Here is a 19,558-nt window from a genome sequence, read left to right on the forward strand (position 1 = left end):
TTTTAATTAGTTAATATAGATTCATATTAATGATAGAGCAAGTGCTTAGAGGATCAAATCTTTTAAGGTGTAAACCTCTCTTTTTAGAATACAACTTGAAAAAAGTTTACACCTAGAGGCATATACTAAATCCATGATATATATGTGTGTATGTGTGTGTTTTGCAAATTCACTAATGCAAACACAGTTTTCAATTGCTTTGGCAAAGTGGTGTTGCAAGTTCACCGATGCATAGATCGTGTTCAATGAGAGATTTCCTTACCAAATTTACTTTTATATGATATCAACTGAATAACACTCTCTTTATTTTACAATTCTACTAGATTTCATTAAAACTCAAGCTTCCTTTTGGCAGGGTTATTATTCCTTCAAAATAATAAAAATTTCAATTTTATTTAAATCTGAGTTATAATTATTAAACTTTAAAATTTTAAGTACTACAGAAATTTTTAATGATACTGAATCTATTTTCACATTAAAACAAAATTTAAATACTACTACTATCATATTTATTAAAAAAAGTTTCACATTAAAACAAAATTTAAATACTACTACTATCATATTTATTAAAAAAAAACAAATAACTGCGACAGTTTTTAGCCGTCCATGCTCAACTGACGGTCAGTACACAACGTTTCCTTTTGGGTGTTTTACGACAAGTCGGGAGAGAACTTTTAGCGCTCATCTGAACGTTTTCAACCTCCACGCATCCAGCTTGATGGAGCATCCAAGTTGGAGGCCTATCTCGGGCTGCGCAGTCGGGAAGTCCCCATCATGACGGTTTACAATTAACTATTTTCTGACTGGCTCCTCAGTGTGTTCGATTATATTTCTACCATTCACATTTTAATATTTTAATTTATTAGAGTAAGTTTGAATGTTGAGATAGTAGATTTGAAGAGGTTTTAACTCTCATGCAAGTTTAATAAATTTTAAGAAGGGGAAAATAACCTTGGAAAAGCATTCTATTTTTAATTTGAAAATGTTTTCCTTAAATTCATTGATATTAAAATTAATTAATAAAAATGAATATACCGAGATTAAATTCAAATCCCATGACTTACTCATTTTTGAGGACCAGTTACTAATACCTAATTCTACCAAATATCTATTTCTGGTTGAAATGACTGACAGAGTAGTGGGCATACGATATCCGGTTGGTAATGGACAGTTACTAAAGACTATTCTCCATAAAATTCTCTAACTTACATGGGATAGAGTGAATTTGTTCGTCTCATCCGAGTTTTTTTTTCAGGAAGAAAAAGAAAAAGCAAACTAGCTATCATTATCAGAGCAAAAGTTGTTACATATTTTGTCCGACTTCATCCACATTATGAGAATTTTAATGAAGAAAAAAAAAAAGAAATTATGAAATGAAAAATTAATAATGAAAATCTATTAAAATCACTAGAGGTTAAAGACTGAGAAAAGGGCTAAATCTAATAAAATTTAATAAAAGAATGAGAAAGGCTCAGTAATTAAGGTAATGAATAATAGGTTTTTAAAAATGATTTAGTTTATAACTATCCTTTCAATTAAAATTTAAGGGTTTTTCAATTCTGAGACTTCCTAAATGAAGAGTGAGTTGTAATAGCATGCTAAATAAAGGATTTTATTTTGATTTTGATTGAAGAAAATGTGGTGTTTAGATTTTAAAGAGTGCTCAACAATAGTGGGTCTAGAAATGCCCTTGGGAGTTGAGTTGTCTTAAGATTATGTTCTTTGAAATAGGCTTTAAATGATCTTCTAGTTTGGCTAATATATGGTTTGCCACAGGAGCAAGGATTTTGGTAAACTCCTAGGCCAAGTATAAGGTCCAACTTATCCTTCGTAGTTCTCAATAATTATTTAAGGGTTTTACATTGTTTTAAGAGTATTTTGATATTATTTTTAACAAAAATTTTTGAGAATAAGATTGGTGGTTCCCTAGATATAAGATAGATATATGAAAGCTTGAGGTTGAGAGGAGGGACATTCAAGCCAGGGGGAATATTTCTTGACTTATGAGGTAGAGTAACCATCAGCTACAACCCTTTTCAAGTGATATTTTTCTTTTTACACGAATTCTAAATCAAAGCTTCAAATGGCTCAAGTAACGAAAACTTTTAAAACAACATATTTTTGGGCTAGATGATGATGCAATTCGGCATGGAGGAATTAGTCAATATAGGAATTTTCCTATAAACTTGGTGTAATTACTCAAAAAGGGACACCATGGTGTAATTACACAATTGTGCTCACTAGATGTTCAAACATATAACCCTTTACTCCAATGGATCCCCAAAACGTTGTTGACATTTACTCCAAGGTGTTTGGAGAAATGCATAAGGGAATTTCACCTACTCGAGATCATGACCATCTTATTCATTTTCAACTAGGAAATGTACCACCTAACTTTAAGCATCAAAGGTATCATATGAACAAAAGAATAAGATCGATCATATGATTCAAGAAATGTTAGAGGTAAACATCATCAACCTAGACAAAGTGCTTTCTATTCACTAGTAGTGATGACTAAGACAAAGGAAGTTTCATGGAAACTACCTATATTATAAACAATTCAACAAATTCATCATTAACGATAAGTCTCCTATTCCTATCATTAATGATTTATTAAATGAAATGCAAGGAGAATTTTTCTTTACTACATTGGATCTCCATTTTGGATATCATCAAATCAAAACTAAGCAAGAAGATATCTCCAATATGACCAATATGAGTTTCAGGTAATGCCATTCCGTGTTGTTAATGCACCTTCAAACTTTCAAAGCATGATGTGCTATATTTTCAAACCCTTCCTAAAAAAATATCTTATTATTTTTTCAATTATATACTAATCTACAACAAATCTTATGAAAAGCATGTACAACATATAAACATGATCTTAAAATTATTGGAAGAGTAAAAACTATATGGAAACCCTTCTAAATTCACCTCCAGGGTTTAAGAAGTGGAATATTTGTGGCATATTTTGTTTCATGAAGGTTTCGAAGTTGAGCTTAACAAAGTAAAGGATTTGATGGTAAGTTCAATTATGAAAATCTTGAATAATATTAGAGGATTCTCAAGGTCAATAGGTTATTACTACAAGTTTTCCAATAATTACGATCAAGCAATAGTACCTCTCACAACTTTATTAAAGAGAGAGGCATTTTACTAAACTCAAGGAGCAACCAAAATTCTTGAAAAATTTAAGGAGGTTATCTATACAACTCCTATCTTGGCGATACTTGACTTTAGAAAGACCTTTATTATGGAGTATGACACCTAAAGACATGGATTGGTGCACTTGTAAAGCATGAATGAAGGCTCTTTTCCTTTAAAATAAGTCAACATAAAGGAAATAACTTACTCAAACCCATTTATAAAAAGGAAATGTTGGCCTTGTTACATGCAATTAAGAAATGATATCCTTACCTAATAAGAAAACATTTCAAGATAAAAATAGATCACTCTAGTTTGAAGTATTTCTTGGAACAATTATTATATTTAAATGAGAAAAAAATGGCTTACCAAGATGCTATGTTATGACATTGATAGTATATACAAAAAAGGAAAACATAATATGGTGGAATATGCACTTTCAAGGAAAGAAGAAGAAAGAAAGGTTTTACTATGTGTTGTTTCTATTTTGCAATCTAATTAGGTAGCAAAAGTAAGGATAAAATGCTAGCAAGAGCAAAAGGTATGCAAGATAATTTAATAACTCAAGAGGACCCAATTGCTTAGATAAAATTTGTATAGAGGAATTATTTATTGTGGTATTAAGATCACTTATATTTATATAAGAATCCTGACTCAAATAGAAAGTCCTTTTGGCATTGCACACCTCTCCTATAGAAGGATATTTAGGATTCTTGAAAACAGGGAAAATTTTAAGAACCACCCTAAATTTATATGTATAATAAATGGGCTAATCCCTATGATACATAGGAAAAATGGGAGGCAATTTTATCAATAATATAATATGTATATATAATTTTTTTGGCAAATCTCTCACCGGATTATATTATCTTGTACAGTGATGGAGAATCTTTCATTGAATTATAAAATCTTGTAAGATCTTGGCAAATCTTTTACTGAATAATAAAACATTGTGAAGTCTTGGCGAATGTTTTGTTAAAGTATGAAACCATATATGATAATAAGAAAACATATTCATTAAACTGTAATATACTAACATGCATGTTTGGAAAAAAGAAACATAATTTTCTCTTCTTACAAACAATGTTCCAAGTACCAGTGGCCGTGTTTGTCAAGGTTCTTACAATACACTCTTTCATATCCTTCTATTAGTTTTCATAATATTCCACAACAAAGTTCTTGTAGGTGTTGATATTGACAATGGGTTCTGTCAAGGTAGGAGAGATCAATATTTTCTCTACAACTTTTGTCAAGCTACCACTTTTTTCAAGCTATCAAATTTCTTTCTTATTCCATAGACTCCAACTGCGAGATAAAAAAAAAAAAAACACATTTGTTTACCCCAACACGCCAACGAGTAGCAAGCCCCAACTATATTATATAAGAAAGTATTAGGTATCGCAAAGGCTTGAAGGGGATCTAATTGAAAGAAGTGACCATTGTAGAATCCTTCCAATCAATATATGAATATATAAATGTAAATTTATTATTATTTTAATTGGAAATCTTTAATTAAATAATAAAATTTAATTACGTCTCTCCCAATCTAAATTGTTTATTAGCATAATTCACTACCCTCATAGGTCTCGCATTTTTTAACAACATTGTAACATGTAGATTAATTTCCTTTTGGTGAACAATCTCCACCTTTTAGGAAAATATGGTGCAATGGCTCCAACCCCTACAGATCATTAGGACAAACTAAGAATAGCACCGAAGATGAAAGGTTGTACAAACCAGCTTATTTTTCAAACAACTAATCCAACATCAATACCTAAACATTTTCATGAAGATATCATATTGAGAATGTTTGAAAAATGGTGAGAAATCTTCTGCGAGGAGGGTGATGCGGAAAGAGTCTTCTGCGAGGAGGGTGATGCGGAAAGAGTGATAAGGTTTCATCGTTTTGAATTTTTTTTGTTAAATCAGAAAAAAGTTAAAAACCAATATTAATGGAGATATTGGTATTTTTACTAAATTTTGTGAAGTGACTAAATGTAGCTTTAACCATTCACCTTAAGATGTTTTTATAATATAATTTCCTAAGCCTATATATCCATCTTAACTCCACATCTACCACTCTTAGGTGGATGAAATCTATTTATCCCTCTGAGCACTGAATTAAGATGGATCTAAGATGATAGAATTTCCCCTTTAAATAGTCTATGCTCACATGAATACCATGGTATTACCATGGGTCAATACCATGGGTTATCATAAACCTGGAGCTTAAAAATTATTATTAGTAATTTATAAAAATTAATAAAATTAATAATTGATTTTTATTTTATTTTTTTATTTTAACCAAGTTAAAATGTTTAACATACATTAAATTACAACATCAATTTTTACTCTTGATCCACCAAGCCCTGAGACGGATCAAATATTTTTCACTCTATCCTAGTTTTCATATCACAATATTTGATCCCTCTCGGGGCTTAGTAGATCCAGAGTAGAGATGGATCTATGCTGGTTTAATTCCGCCATGTAAATAGGCTACATTCCACGTGAATACGATGGGTCAATACCATGTGCCATTTTTATTTTTATTAATACTAGGGTTAATAATATTTACTAATATTAGGGTTAATAATATTTTTTTTGCATGGTATTAATAATAATCTAGCCCATGGTATTTGGCCCATGGTATTTTTCCCATAGGTTTCACCTAAATATAAATATAACGCATTTTTTGAGTGTTCGTAAATATAAGGTGACTTATGGAGTAAATATAAAAAAATATTTTATTTGTTTACCATACCTCTTGTTTATTTATATTTTTATTAATTTACCATACCTCTTTTACAGATATGGTATTTGGCCCATAGGATTCACTTAAATAAAACCTCTTTTTGAGCCTTCATAAATAGAAAGAGGGTTATGGACTAAATATAAAAAAGAGGTTTTATTTACGTCTAGTTGATTTATATTTTTATTTATTTACCATGCCTTTTGAGTAAGTATAAAAAGAGGTTTTATTTATTTACCATACCTCCACTTTATTTATATTTTTATTTTTTTACACCCTTGCATGTATATAAGGTGACTTATGGAGTAAATATTAAAAATGTTTTATTTATATATCATACATCTCATTTATTTATATTTTTATTAATTTACCATGCTTCTTTTATAAATATGGTATTTGGCCCATAGGATTCACTTAAATAAAACCTATTCTTGAAAATTAGGGCGAATGGCCCATTAAAAATTTAAAACCCCTTTATTTCGCCAAAGGGCGAATGCCCCTAAAATTTTCCATGCTTGAAAACTTACGATGAGATTAGAAAGGATTTTTTCTAGCAAGGTGTTAAAATTGATGTTCAAAATTTTATGATTAAATGTGTGGTTTGCCAACAAAATAAGGGAGAGAAAATCAATACCCTAGGTCTCATACAACCATTAAATCTACCATGTCAACATTGGGAAAAAGTTTCATTAGACTTTATAATAGGTCTACCCAAGTCTGAAAGAAAGAACATCATCATAGTAGTCCTTATTGGGACTTATATGCTCATAGAAATGGAGAAAGAAATTATGACCATCAAACAAAATTTGAAGATGGCTCAAGATAGATAAAAGATCTATGCGGACTAACATAGAGTTCATAAGGAATTTGAAGTTGGGGAGCATGTTTATTTGTGAGTTAGACCCAAGAAAATATCTCTGAATATTGGGTCATGTGTGAAGTTGGCACCACTATTTTGTGGGAAATCTGACGTGCTTGAAAGGATAGGGTCAGTGGCTTATGCATTAGCCTTGCCAGTGTTAGTAAAATTTCATTATGTTTTCCATGTTTCTTTACTTAAAGGATATGTCCAGGATTCTAACCATGTGATTGATTGGTTTGTGCTATAGGTAAAGCTAGAGGGAGAGTTCCTTTGAAACCTCTATGCATCATAATTTGGAGGAAATTCACACTTTGAAATCAAGTAATCAAGCAAGTCAAAGTGCAATGGAGGAACCTTAGGCCCGAGGAAGCCAAATGGGAGATGGTTAATCAGATACAATAAGCATAACCATTTTCATTTGTTAGTTGAAGTAAATGTAAATAAATTCTAAATGATTCTACAGAGTTGTGTGTATAAAGCTCCAAATTTTTGGCACTTGGTTTAAAGCATATATTTCTAATGTGTATAGATGTAGAACATCGAGGGCAATGTTCCTCCAAGGGGGTAGGGTTTGTGACAACCCCTAGCTAATCCCCTATTATAAAAATATTAAATCAGTTTGTTGTAATTAAAATTCTTGAGAATTTGGACATGGGTTTCATTGCTTGAGGAGGGAGATTGCTTGGGGAAGGGAGATTTCTTAAGGAGGCTAAGATAATTAATTTCAATCATGGAGGTTGACTTTCCTACCTTAATGGGTTAACCACATAGTTTAACTCAACTAGAAAAACAAGGACAAAGACCATGTTCCTCTTGGAACATGAGCTCACAAGAAAAATAGGACGAAAAATAATTGTTGGAATGGGCACGCTAGAAAGAAAATTGGCCTAGGAAGAATGTTTGAGGGAATAGAAAGAATAGTCATTAAAACTATGGGAAGAAGGCTACCAATGACAACGTAGGACTGGATCAGGAGGGAAAATCCCAAATAGACCAAAAAAGAGGAGATGATGAACAAAGGGGGATGTTCGATGAAGTGGAGAGTCGAGAAGAGAGCTCAGGAGAGATAGAGTTTGTTCTGGTAGTAGCATAGCTAAAGAAGCCCAAGAGATCTTGTTGGCTAAGAAATATTTAAGAGAAGTGGCTTACCTTAAAGGCTTATGAACGCACAAAGAGTGGTTTGCTTAAGGTTGATGAGCCCACTAGGAAGCCTGTGGATTTATGAACCTGTTGGACAAGAGAGGGACACTCAGGTGTTTTTGGGGTTGATTAACCAATAGGACTATTAATGTTGGTGCTTGCTCCCACTAAAGAACCACCTAGAGAAACGGTCTCTATGCTCCTATAATAGCATATCCATCTAATGAACCTTCCAAACCTATCTTTGGAACTCTTATCTTGAAATTGAGTTATGACTCTCTTTTATTATAAAGAATCTTTGAGATGATATTGACTGATATATAATCTCTCTTGATAACAGCTAGGGGCTATGAGAAAACTTGAGGGAATTAGTTCCCTGTTCACTATGATTAACTCTCAATTAGTTGCTGGAAAAAGGCGGGTTGGCCTTTAGAGACCTTGTTCCATCTAGGTTATTGGTTTTACTCCTTTAAGAACTCCTCTTCGAGCTCTATAATTTGGTTGAGGGTGATTGGTTGCAAGAAATACTACGATGTAGGCCAATCTAATATTGGGTGTTGAGTTTAAGTATCAATCGTAGTTTCTATACTCTGTTACAAGACAAGTTTTCACTTGTGTTCATGTGGATGTAAATATCATGTCTTTGTTTAATGCGTTATGACAATGCTTATAACAATGTTGAGGGATGTTGATTTCCTATGTGAATGTGAAATGTTGACTTATATGCATTTTTATGAGGAATGATTTATCCTTGCATTTTCTTTACCAGCCTAAATCATATTAAATTCCATTACTAAGCATTTATGTGTCTTTGTGTCAATACAGGCCAAAAATTGGTCTAAATGGCTCAGATATGAGAGAGATAGATAAATATATATTATTAACTAGAATCTTGCATTAAAATGGCTTGTGTATTAGGCTGGTGTTTATTTTTTAAGCTATATATATATATATATATAGAGAGAGAGAGAGAGAGAGAGAGAGAGAGAGAGAGAGAGAGAGAGAGAGAGAGAGAGAGGCCTTCACACCTCATAATGCCCATATGGGAATAACTCCTTTTATTTAATTCAAAAGCTTATAGGGTTAGTGTTGTTCATATAATGTATATCTATATGCTGAGAGAGAGAGAGAGAGAGATCATTTCATCAGGGGTAGTTGCAAGAGAAAACCATCTAAGTGTGAGAACTCATGGCAAGGACTAAGTCAAAGGGAAGAGGAACTTATGTGACTAGGAGTCAAAACCTCCATCTCATATCCCAAAACCCAAAGTTTTAAAATGGACACCCATCGCGCCTTAGAAAAAACGGTCAGGGAAGGACACATTAGCGTGATGGGGGTCTGTATTTAAATCCTAGCTATTGAATCAATCGAGTCATTCATCATCATTGTATGGTTTAAACACCTAATTTTATGGCTAAGAGCTCTTTTATTGGGGTAATAACCCAAAAAGCACCAAATTCCAAAGTATCCAATAACTCATCATAACAAGAAAAATCGAAGATCACAAGCGAATGAGACCCTGGTGGGACCTAGGCCACATGGAGTTAATGACGTGAATCGAGGTTGACATGGTGCCAAAGTGGTATATCATGTCGCAACCGGATTCATACATTTCGATGGGCCAAGTGGGCCAAACATGAGTGAGACGGGGCACTCCTAGAGGAGGCCAGGCGGAGTGTGTGACATCACCCCAATGATATCCAAAGGGGGTCATATAGTAAAAGCTCCAGGGAGAAGGGTTGGGGTGGGGAACATGAGCATGAAATCACCCCAAAGGTTTCAAGCCATGATGTCACCCAAACATTTTAAGGTGAATTCATAAGAGAAAGGGTCAAGAATATTTATCTCGTGACACGAATTTTTCCTATTAGTTAACATTGAGAGAATTTTGTTCCACCTCTCGGGCCCCAAAGTTTTTAAATGGAGGCACATGGAGGAACCCTCTAAGTTTTAATTCTCGGGGTTATGTGGCATTGTGGACCCTAGTTAATCGCTACAATTGGTTTCTACCATTGATTTTCGGTTGTTAATCCCCAAGGGGGTGAGGCCCGTGATATATGACATGTTTAGTTAAAAGCTTCATATATCCCTAGGGAGGTTTTGTGTGGTTTAATATATATATATATATATATATATATATATCGCACACCATGGAATGACAGCGTGTATGGTGATGTGGCTCAACCGCGATGACTGTCATGGTTAGAGGGTGACATGGCATGATATGGAATGTCGCATGGGAAACACGTGGGACCTCGTTGGTGCCACATGGTTGATTCCTATGAAGTGGAAGGAGGTCATTGGTCAATCTATAAATGGCCATATCTTCTGATCCCGAAATCGGATTGAGGCAAAATTGATATCGTAGGAAAGGTCTTTATGAGATGAATGCAATGGTGATGGTTATTTGGGATTTTGAGGAGTTCAAAAAATTTCAAAAATTTAGACCCCATTTCCATAACATGACCTTGGAGGTTGAGTCTATCATAGTAATTGCCTCCTTTTACCCTTAGTTTAGGCTATGTAGAGTAGGGGGTACGTTACAAAGAATATGTACCCTATCACGTAGATATAGGAGTATCATTTTGTAAGAGATTACATTCCAAAATATAAAATATACAAATACTTTACAATTACGTTTACAAAATATTTTCTAGTAGTAAAATTATCCACATAAATAATAAAAACACAAAAATTATTTTGTATTAACCCCATTTAAGAAATTATCCTTCATAGGAAGTTTCGTTGAAACATAACAAATATTTACACAATGAGAGCATTAATAAGGATTAATTTGACTAGAACCAAAATGGATAGCTTTAGTAGATGTCATGTTTAGTCTAAAATCAATGGCATGGCCTAATACACCTAGTGATTGAAAATCATTTTATGATGGCTCAAATGGGATGTTGCAACAAAACACACTATGTTGAATTACACTACATGTTAGGGATAATGTTCTATTACTATTGGCATAAATCCTATCTCCACTCTAAGGAGGCTAAGGGTAGTTGGGTGGCTTAAGCATATGCCTAGTAGTGGGTGACCCTCTTATTTGGTTATGCTGGGGCCTTGATCAATATTGACTAGAGCTAAGACCAACATTTTGGAATTCCCCAATGTCAAGATAATGACATGTAGACCCAAAATAAACTTTGTCAATAATTTAAAAAGAAAATACCAATAGACCCCCCTATTGTTCTAGGGAGGTCTATCAAATACCCTAAACTACTTATCAAATGATATTTTTCACTAGTCCATATAAATATGCCATTTCAGATAAGGTAGATGGTTGGTTTTAGGTTCAATAAATAATGAAATAATCATCTCTTATGTTATATGTTAAATTTTTACTTCTTCCTTACTCATATATGTTGAGTAGTACTCTTTCATTCTAGTCCAATAGTTAAATATATAAAATCATTGGGCACAAACATGACCAATGGAAGCAACAATGTTGTGAAGTGAGGTGGATAATGAAAGATGTGATGTACCTCTAATGTTCCTAAGCTCACCAATTAGATTTCCAAGTTCATTTAGATATTGATTAATTTATAGGATTTGTATTGGGATCAAGGTTTTGCCCCATATTGGTGGAATAAAAACATGTTATGCAATAAAAACAAGTCTAATTGCAAATGATGACATCATCCCCTTTGTGTTAGGCAAGTTTAGGCCAAATCAGCAACTAAACATGCTCTCTATTAGCGAAAAAATGAATAAGAACACATCATGGGATAGAGAAAAGGAATGGAGAAAAGAATATATGGTTATATTCTTTATTTCTATAAACATGTTTATAAAAATGGACACACATTTTAAATTATGTCTGCATTCTTGATTTGTGTATGGTCACATTTTAAATTATGTCTGCATTCTTTATTTGTGTATGGTCAAGGTGAATCCAACTATCCATGGGAAATTTACTACATAAAACTTCAAAAAAGTCTCAAGCTATTTGAAGATAAATTTGGCAAGGTCTCAAACTAAATATTATAAATGCTTATGCACACTTTTTTAACATTCACAACTTGATATTTGAATTAAATATTATAAATGCTTGTGCACACTTTTTTAACATTCACAACTTGATATTTGCATTAAAATGGAGTTAGAAATCAATTCCATCCACCCATTTAAAAGGGGATGATCTATATGCTGCTATAAGAAACAAAAATTACATGAGGGAAAATGGAAAATACATTAAGTAAAATAAAACAAACGTTTGAATGCATGGCCATAGATGTGAGAGGTAGCGTGGGTGGAATAGCAATATTGTGGAACCCAACAGAGATCACAGTGGACTACTGGATAGGTATGAAGAGAATCCTCATGGGGTGGTTTCACCTAATAGGAAATAGAGAATGGTTCCTAGTCTCTGCAGTATATGGCCCTCACATTCCAATGGAAAAGGAAAATTTCCTCCAGAAAATAAGGAAGCTTAGCCAGCTAGAAAGAAAAACTTTGGTTGGTAGCAGGGGACTTCAATTTAATAACAACAATAGAGGAGAAAAAAGGGGGATTGCGAAGAGAAGAGCTGGAAATGGATAAATTCAGAGATTTACAAGAAGAACTAAAATTGGTGGACATCCCAACTATAAACAGAAATTATACGTGGAATAATAGAAGGGGAGGGAGTAGACAAATAGCCTCTCGATTGGACAGATTCTTGGCAACATAACACTTCATTAACAAAGATATATTCTATGAAGCATCAATTCTTCTGTGTCTAGGGTTGGACCACTAGCCTATTAAAATCGAAGTAGAAATGAATCAAGGAAACCAAAACAGACCCTTTAGGTTTGAGGCATTTTGGCTAAGAGAACCGACCCTTCTAGATAAAATGAAGGAATGGTGGAATGAGAGTGAGATAATAGGGAGAAACTTATGCACACCTTTCAACTCAGACTAAAAGATCTAAAATCTAAAATAAAGAAATGGAATAAGGAAGAATTTGGCAACATACAGAAGGAACTGGAGTTAATCCAAACAAAGATGAAGGAAGTACAACAACAAATAATCAACGAAGGTAGAGGTGAAGGGCTAACAGAGGAGGACGGGCAGCTAATTAATAAAATGGAGGAATGAAAACAACAAGAAGAAATACTATGGAAACAGAAATCAAGAATCCAATGGTTAAAGGAAGGAGAAAGAAACATAAGGTTTTTCCACAAAGCAATTATCTATCATAGGCAATAGAACAGGATCTTCTCCTTAGTAGATCAACAAGGCAATCATCTTACCGAAAAGGAAGACGTGGAGAATCTACTAGTACAACACTTCAAAGGGCTGCTGATAGAACCAAACATAAGAAGGGAGGATAACATAAAAAAAATCATACAGCACATCCCTAACCTGGTGAGCAGAGACCAGAACATGGCCCTATTAAGAGTAATATCCAAAACAGAGGTAGAAGAATTCATTAGGAATATGGCGAGAAACAAAGCACCAGGGCCAGATGGATTCACAGTTGAATTCTTCTCATAGTGAAATTAGTGGAGTCCAGGTGCACCAAATGAATGCACCCGACCCTGAACTCCACATTTCTGGCCCTAATCCCGAAGACAGAGCATTCGGAAGAACCACAAGGGTTCCAACCAATAGCACTCTGTAATGTCATATACAAAATTATGGCTACAATTATGGTAAATCATTTAAAACCTATACTACCTGGGTTGATATCTCAAGAATAGACACGATTTTTCAAAGGAAGACAAATAACAGATGACATAGTGGTGGCACAAGAGGCAATTCATTCATTAAAAAAACAAAAACCAAAGGAATGCTGGTTAAACTAGACTTAGCAAAAGCCTATGATCGATTGAATTGGGACTATTTACAAGGAATATTGAAGGCATCCAGCTTTGATGCAAGATGGATAAGTTAGATAATGTCGATGGTAACAACGCAAGTTTTTTCAATTCTTCTCAAGGGATCTCCCATAGAGGCGTTTAATGCAACTCAAGGGCTCAGGCAAGGTGGCTTGCTTTCCCCTTTCTTGTTTATCCTGGCAACGGAAGGCCTTGGAAGCTATATAAAGGAGAAAGTTCGAAGTGAATAGTATACTAGCCTTAGACTATGGGGGAACGATCTACCATTAACTCACTAGCAATTTGTAGACGACATAATGATGTATGGACAGACGTCACTCAAGGAAGCCAAGAAAATTATGGAAATTCTCTCAGAGTTCACTAGTGCTTCAGGGACGAAGATAAACAAAGATAATTCTGATATATTTTTCTTCAATACAACAACACCCTCACAAGCCTTCTTAGCAAGAGTAATGGGGTTTAGAATAGGAAATTTCCCCATGAAATACTTAGGAGTCCAGCTAAATGATCAGTGAAACAGAGTGGCAAACTCGAAACCCCTGTTGGGAAAAATCCAAAGAAATATGTAGAACTGGACATTCAGGACATTGAATATGCCAAGTCGCGTAATATTACTAAGATCAGTATTACAATCTATCCCGATATACCAACTCACCAGTCAAGCGACTCCCAAAACAATATGCCAAAAGATGATAGACATCTTCAAAAAGTTTTTATGGCAAGGGCCTAGAACCAAAAAAAAAAAAAAGGTGCTTCTATCATGGAACTGCCTTAGCAAACCCCTAAAAGAAGGAGGCCTAGGACTCCGAGATCCCTATATACTGAATCAAGTCATGGGGGCAAATTTATGGTGGAGATCGATCCAGGGAAGGGTAGACCTATGGAAATAGCTATGGGAAAGGAAGTATGACATGCCTAGATCACTAGAAGGAAAGTTGAGACTCCAAGATGACAAGAAAGGTTCAACAATATGGAACCTAGCTGCAGATAACAGAAATATGATCAACAACCATAACTTCTGGGAAATCAAAGGAGGTGACAAAACTAATTTCTGGGAAGAAGCGTGGAAACAGAGAGAAAAACTAAACAATAAGCCTTAGCTAGAAGAAGTCCACCAATATACCAACATCCATGGGGAAAAAACAGTTAAAAACTTCTGGTGCATAGATCCTGGAGAATATTGGAGAAAGTGGAAACAAAAACAGGACTGGCCAGATGCACCAGAAACACCCTAGTGGAAGCTATACGAAAATGAAATGGCAACCAGGAAAATAGCAAAAACAGAAGGGCCGGACATACTAATATGGGGTTACAGGATCAAAGGGATGTTCACAATTAAAGAGGGTTACCAACTACAAGCAGAACATCTCAGGCATCAAGAGACAAATATCTGGGAAAGCATATGGCAAGAAAAGACATGGCCGAAGGTCGCTTTCTTCATGTGGATCCTACACCACGGGCGTGCACTTACATGGGATCAAATGCAAAAAAAAGGGTTGCAAGGACCCTCAATATGCTACTTATGTTGAGAACAAGCAGAAACAATGGAGCACATGACCAATACATGCAGATACAGTGATAACCTGTGGAAACATCATAATCAACTCTTCAGAGTTAGTGATAGGAATCTAAACAACATGAAGACAACAATAGATCATTGGCGGAAAAATCCTTACCAAAATACAATCCTGAACCGAGCCTGGAGAATTTTGCTAGGGTTCGTCCTGTGGGCAATATGGAAGGAACGAAATAACCTGATCTTCAAAGAAGAAAGAAGAATGGAAGCAGAAAAATGGAATCAGATAATCCAGAATATAAGAGAGACAATACTTGCAGAGAAATGGTGTGAGGAAGATTGGAAAAGCAACCCACAAGAAGAAAGAATAATGAAAAGCCTGAACATGAAACCTAGTATGTAGAATGCATCCTCATGGAAGCACCATACCCTCAACGGAGAGGAGGCAAACAACTATAAATGGCCTCAGAAAGAATTTATCAAACTTAATTTTGATGGGGCTACAAAAGGGAACCCTGGAGCGGCGGGGATAGGAGGATTATTCAGAGATGACAAGGGGAAAACACTCAGAGTCTATGCCATGGACTATGGCAATGCGACCAAAAATGAAGTAGAGCTTCATGCTTTGAAAAGAGGACTAGAAATTGTGGTAAGAGAATGATTCCAAAGACTGCAAGCAGAAGGAGACTCGAAAATGGCGATTGAAATGGTGAAGAAGCTACAACAAGAAACATAGTGGCAAAAAATCAGCCAAAGCTCGAGAATTGCTTGGCTAGGCCAAGAGATCATCAAGCTAATTCGAAAGATAGGATACATCATCCCAACACATGTTTGAAGGATGGGCAACAGACAATCTAGCAAACTGGGGATGCAGCCAGGTAGGTAGAAACCTAGATATAGAAGCAGAAGAGCTATCACAAATGGAGGAAATGAAGAAACTAGTGGAAATACTAGAAAAAGACAAGGAGCACAAGGAGAACCCCTGATTGGGGTGTAGCAAAGAAGAGGAGGTAGGCCAGCAGAGATGGGAAGTGGAGATGTCAGACATCGTCCACACGAGTGCAAGGACAAGGATAAATTCGGGAAGTGGAGGGAGAGGACAATGGGAAGGGCAGGTGGAAGGACAGGGCAGGGAAGGAGCAAGCCCCGAGAGAAGGCAGGTGGAGCCAAAATGGGAATACAATGAGGAAGGTAGGGGAGCCAAAGGGAGAGCGGGCAGAATGATGCCAACAAGTTGCAAGACAATGAAGGAGGACTCATGGCAAGAGCAACCGGAGGCATGTGTGAGTTCATGAGAGCCAGAGCGGGAAGGGACAGAGGGCCATCATCCGGAGGGGACGGCATAGGGAAAAGGGCAACGGGTAAATGTGAAGGACAGGTGGTAGATACACTAAAGGACAGGTGGTAGATACACTGAAGGACAGAAGGGAAAGGGGGATAAAACAAATGGGCAGATATCCAATTGGTAGTTACATGCAGAAGGCGAGAACGAGAGCGGAAGTAGATAAAGGTGGTAGAAGGATGACAACGCAGCCCGGGGAAAGCAGTGGCACCAACTTTGGTAGATAGTATGTTCTTCTCCTGTCCCTAAACCTCAAAAGTATAGAGGTGACAAATTCTATAGTCTTAGGGAAGGAGACTAGGAAAGGTATGGACTCTATAAGAGTCGAAACCAGGAACTCCTGGAACAATGGCTGGGTCGAGAATGTAGATGAAAGAATGAGAGAAGAAAGAATCAAAACTCTGGCTCTGAAGAAGGTGCACAAAGAGAAAGGAGAAAGTCGAGGAGAGGAGAAAACCTGGTAAGGAAGTTGGTCTGAGGAATCTTGCTTTGGCCAGGTGGTGCCTGAGGCTCGGAGGAGATGTCATAAGTATCTGGAATAGAGAGGAATCCACCATGGAGACCTCAGGAGATGAGACACGAGATACCGCAGCCCCTAAGAAACCTACCTAGAATTTCTTGAGCAAAAACGAGAGGAAAACCAGAGTTTCAATTAGAACAAAGAATGTAGAGAAGAGCGAGAAGGGAATGAAATTACCTGGTGCAGTGAAGAATAGGGCCATGGTCCTTCCATTTAGTTCCCCCGATAGGCTTTCTATGGTTAAACTTCCCCGCGGTGTCCAAAACAGAAATACAGTTCCCCCTAGTGGCGTCCCTGTGAGGATGTCTTTGTCGAACCTTCTGGGCGATGGCTGATGGAGTGAGACTAACCAAAGAAAAGAAGAAGTGAGGGCTAGCAAAGAGAAAAACCAAGAGATGGCAGGGGGAAAGCTGAAGGGAATTCTAAGAAATCTCAGGTTGTCTAGTCTTGAGTGGGATACCAAACATGGCTCAATTAATTGTAAAATTGATTGGGTGTTATACCAACAGAATACTGATACTTTTCATGGTTATGTTATAGGTTTAATCATAATCTACGTCCAGTACAGTGTGAAGGCAAGAAAACGGGGAGAAGCCAACAACAACAGTGACAATGGTAGAATGGGAAGAGATGGAAAAGAAGCGACCAAGAAGGGCAATAGAGATACAGATAAAAAGAAAAATTGGGGGGTGGGAAGCTCCAGTAGATAACAACGTAAGAGAGGGATAAAGATAGGACGTGAGCATATGAATACCCTCATTGACGCGTACATGGCAGGGAATCCACACGAGGTCAGAGCCCAAATAGTTGGTTGGGAGCGAGAATTAAATGATATTATTACCAACCAAGACATTCCCATGGAAGAATCGGAAGACATGGTTCAAGACCCGGGCAACACTTGTGGATGACACACACTCTTCACACAAACGATCTAGTAATACTGGGTCATGAAGAATGTTGTGGCCTAGGCCATGACTCTCAACAAAGAACAGGCAGCAAGCAAAGGTCTAGAGGCACTGGAGGACACCAAAGAGAAAGATCCCATCAGAGAAGAACTACTTAGGGAGATCGCGACAATCCAGATACAAACTTATCGAAACAACCTAGCACTAGGAAGAATTGAACAAACTCTACAGGATATGAAGAGAAGCGAGATGTTGGGTTCCAGTGCCAAAGCCCCAACCCTCGTGATTTCCTCAAACGAGGAGTAAAACTGTGATCCAGATAAATTTTGTTTATGTTTCATGACGAATAGATTTTACTTTTCAAAGTTGATTTGCAGTATAGATAATATAGATAATGCTATTAGGTTGATAAAAAAGACTTATACAAATTTTGGACAGTTTTTAACACTGACAGGTGGCTAACCTGGCTTCCTACGGGCAGGTTGAGGCCACCTGTGACAAATGGAAAAACCTGATTTTGGTTAGTTAATATAAATAGCGAAAGTACTACCAAGTTTACAAAAAAAAGATGATCTATAGTGATGAAAAAAAATGGAGAAATCTCATTTCCAACTAAAATCCTTTCCATTTATAGTTATATAAAAAAAATTGAAAAAAACTATTAAATAAAAAAATAAGATTTACATTAATTTTTTATAATATTGTATTTATAGCTTTTATAATAAAAAATTGTTCTATATGATTCTACCCATTAAAAATCAAAAGTCAATAGAAAAAACACATATATATTTATTTAGTTTTTAATTTTATTTAATATATATAATATTGAATTATATATCTATATATATAATATAATTATTTATCCTTACTCTCTTTTTTTTTCTTTTTTAATATTTAATAAATCTAAATATCCAAATACCAATCAGCTTAAAATAATAAAATATAACCAATATAACTATGTACAGGTAACGAGTCATTACTCAATATAACTCTTTATCATTACTCTCTTCTGTCTTTTTTTGTTTTCCTTTTTAATGTTTAATAAATCCAAATATCTAACAGTAAAATAAAAAGATGCAATGAAGTCTTCTGAAAAAGGGTTTTTGTAAATAGTGTTTATCTGAATATCTTCTTCATCTTTTAAGTGGCCTATGCAGGTCTCGAACCTGCGACCTTCGCGTTATTAGCACGACGCTCTAACCAACTGAGCTAATAGGCCGATAATGTTTGAATAATATGCCATAAAATCAGTACACAGAAGATCTAACGCATTGACAATGATGCTGCTGGCTCCCTCCCTCCAAATGATCGTAAAATAAAATAAAATATATAATAAAGTCTACGCAATATAACTATTTAGTGAGTAACGAAGTCATGTACCCAATATATACTATTTATTTAGGATTGAAATGAATCAATAGCAGTAGCGAGTCGTGGACGTTACCAAAGACTACTCAACACGATTCTCAATGAATTTCCATAATTTGATGGACGTTAAGTTGTTTTTGAATTAAATATAAGTTTTACTTATAATTAAATATGTTTAAGT

The 19,558-nt window shown here is 35.4% G+C and overlaps 1 non-coding gene across 1 annotated transcript; it reads right to left on the reverse strand.

The window, feature by feature from the left end:
• Positions 1-19,154: 19,154 nt before the first annotated feature.
• TRNAI-AAU (transfer RNA isoleucine (anticodon AAU)) lies at positions 19,155-19,228 on the reverse strand. Its single transcript has one exon. It is a non-coding gene; the product is annotated as a tRNA-Ile (tRNA).
• Between the last annotated feature and the right edge of the window lie 330 nt (positions 19,229-19,558).

The sequence above is a fragment of the Pinus tabuliformis genome, chromosome 7 (assembly GCF_031772625.1).
Source record: "Pinus tabuliformis cultivar Carrire ecotype Pingquan chromosome 7, CPIR1, whole genome shotgun sequence".
NCBI lineage: Eukaryota > Viridiplantae > Streptophyta > Pinopsida > Pinales > Pinaceae > Pinus > Pinus tabuliformis.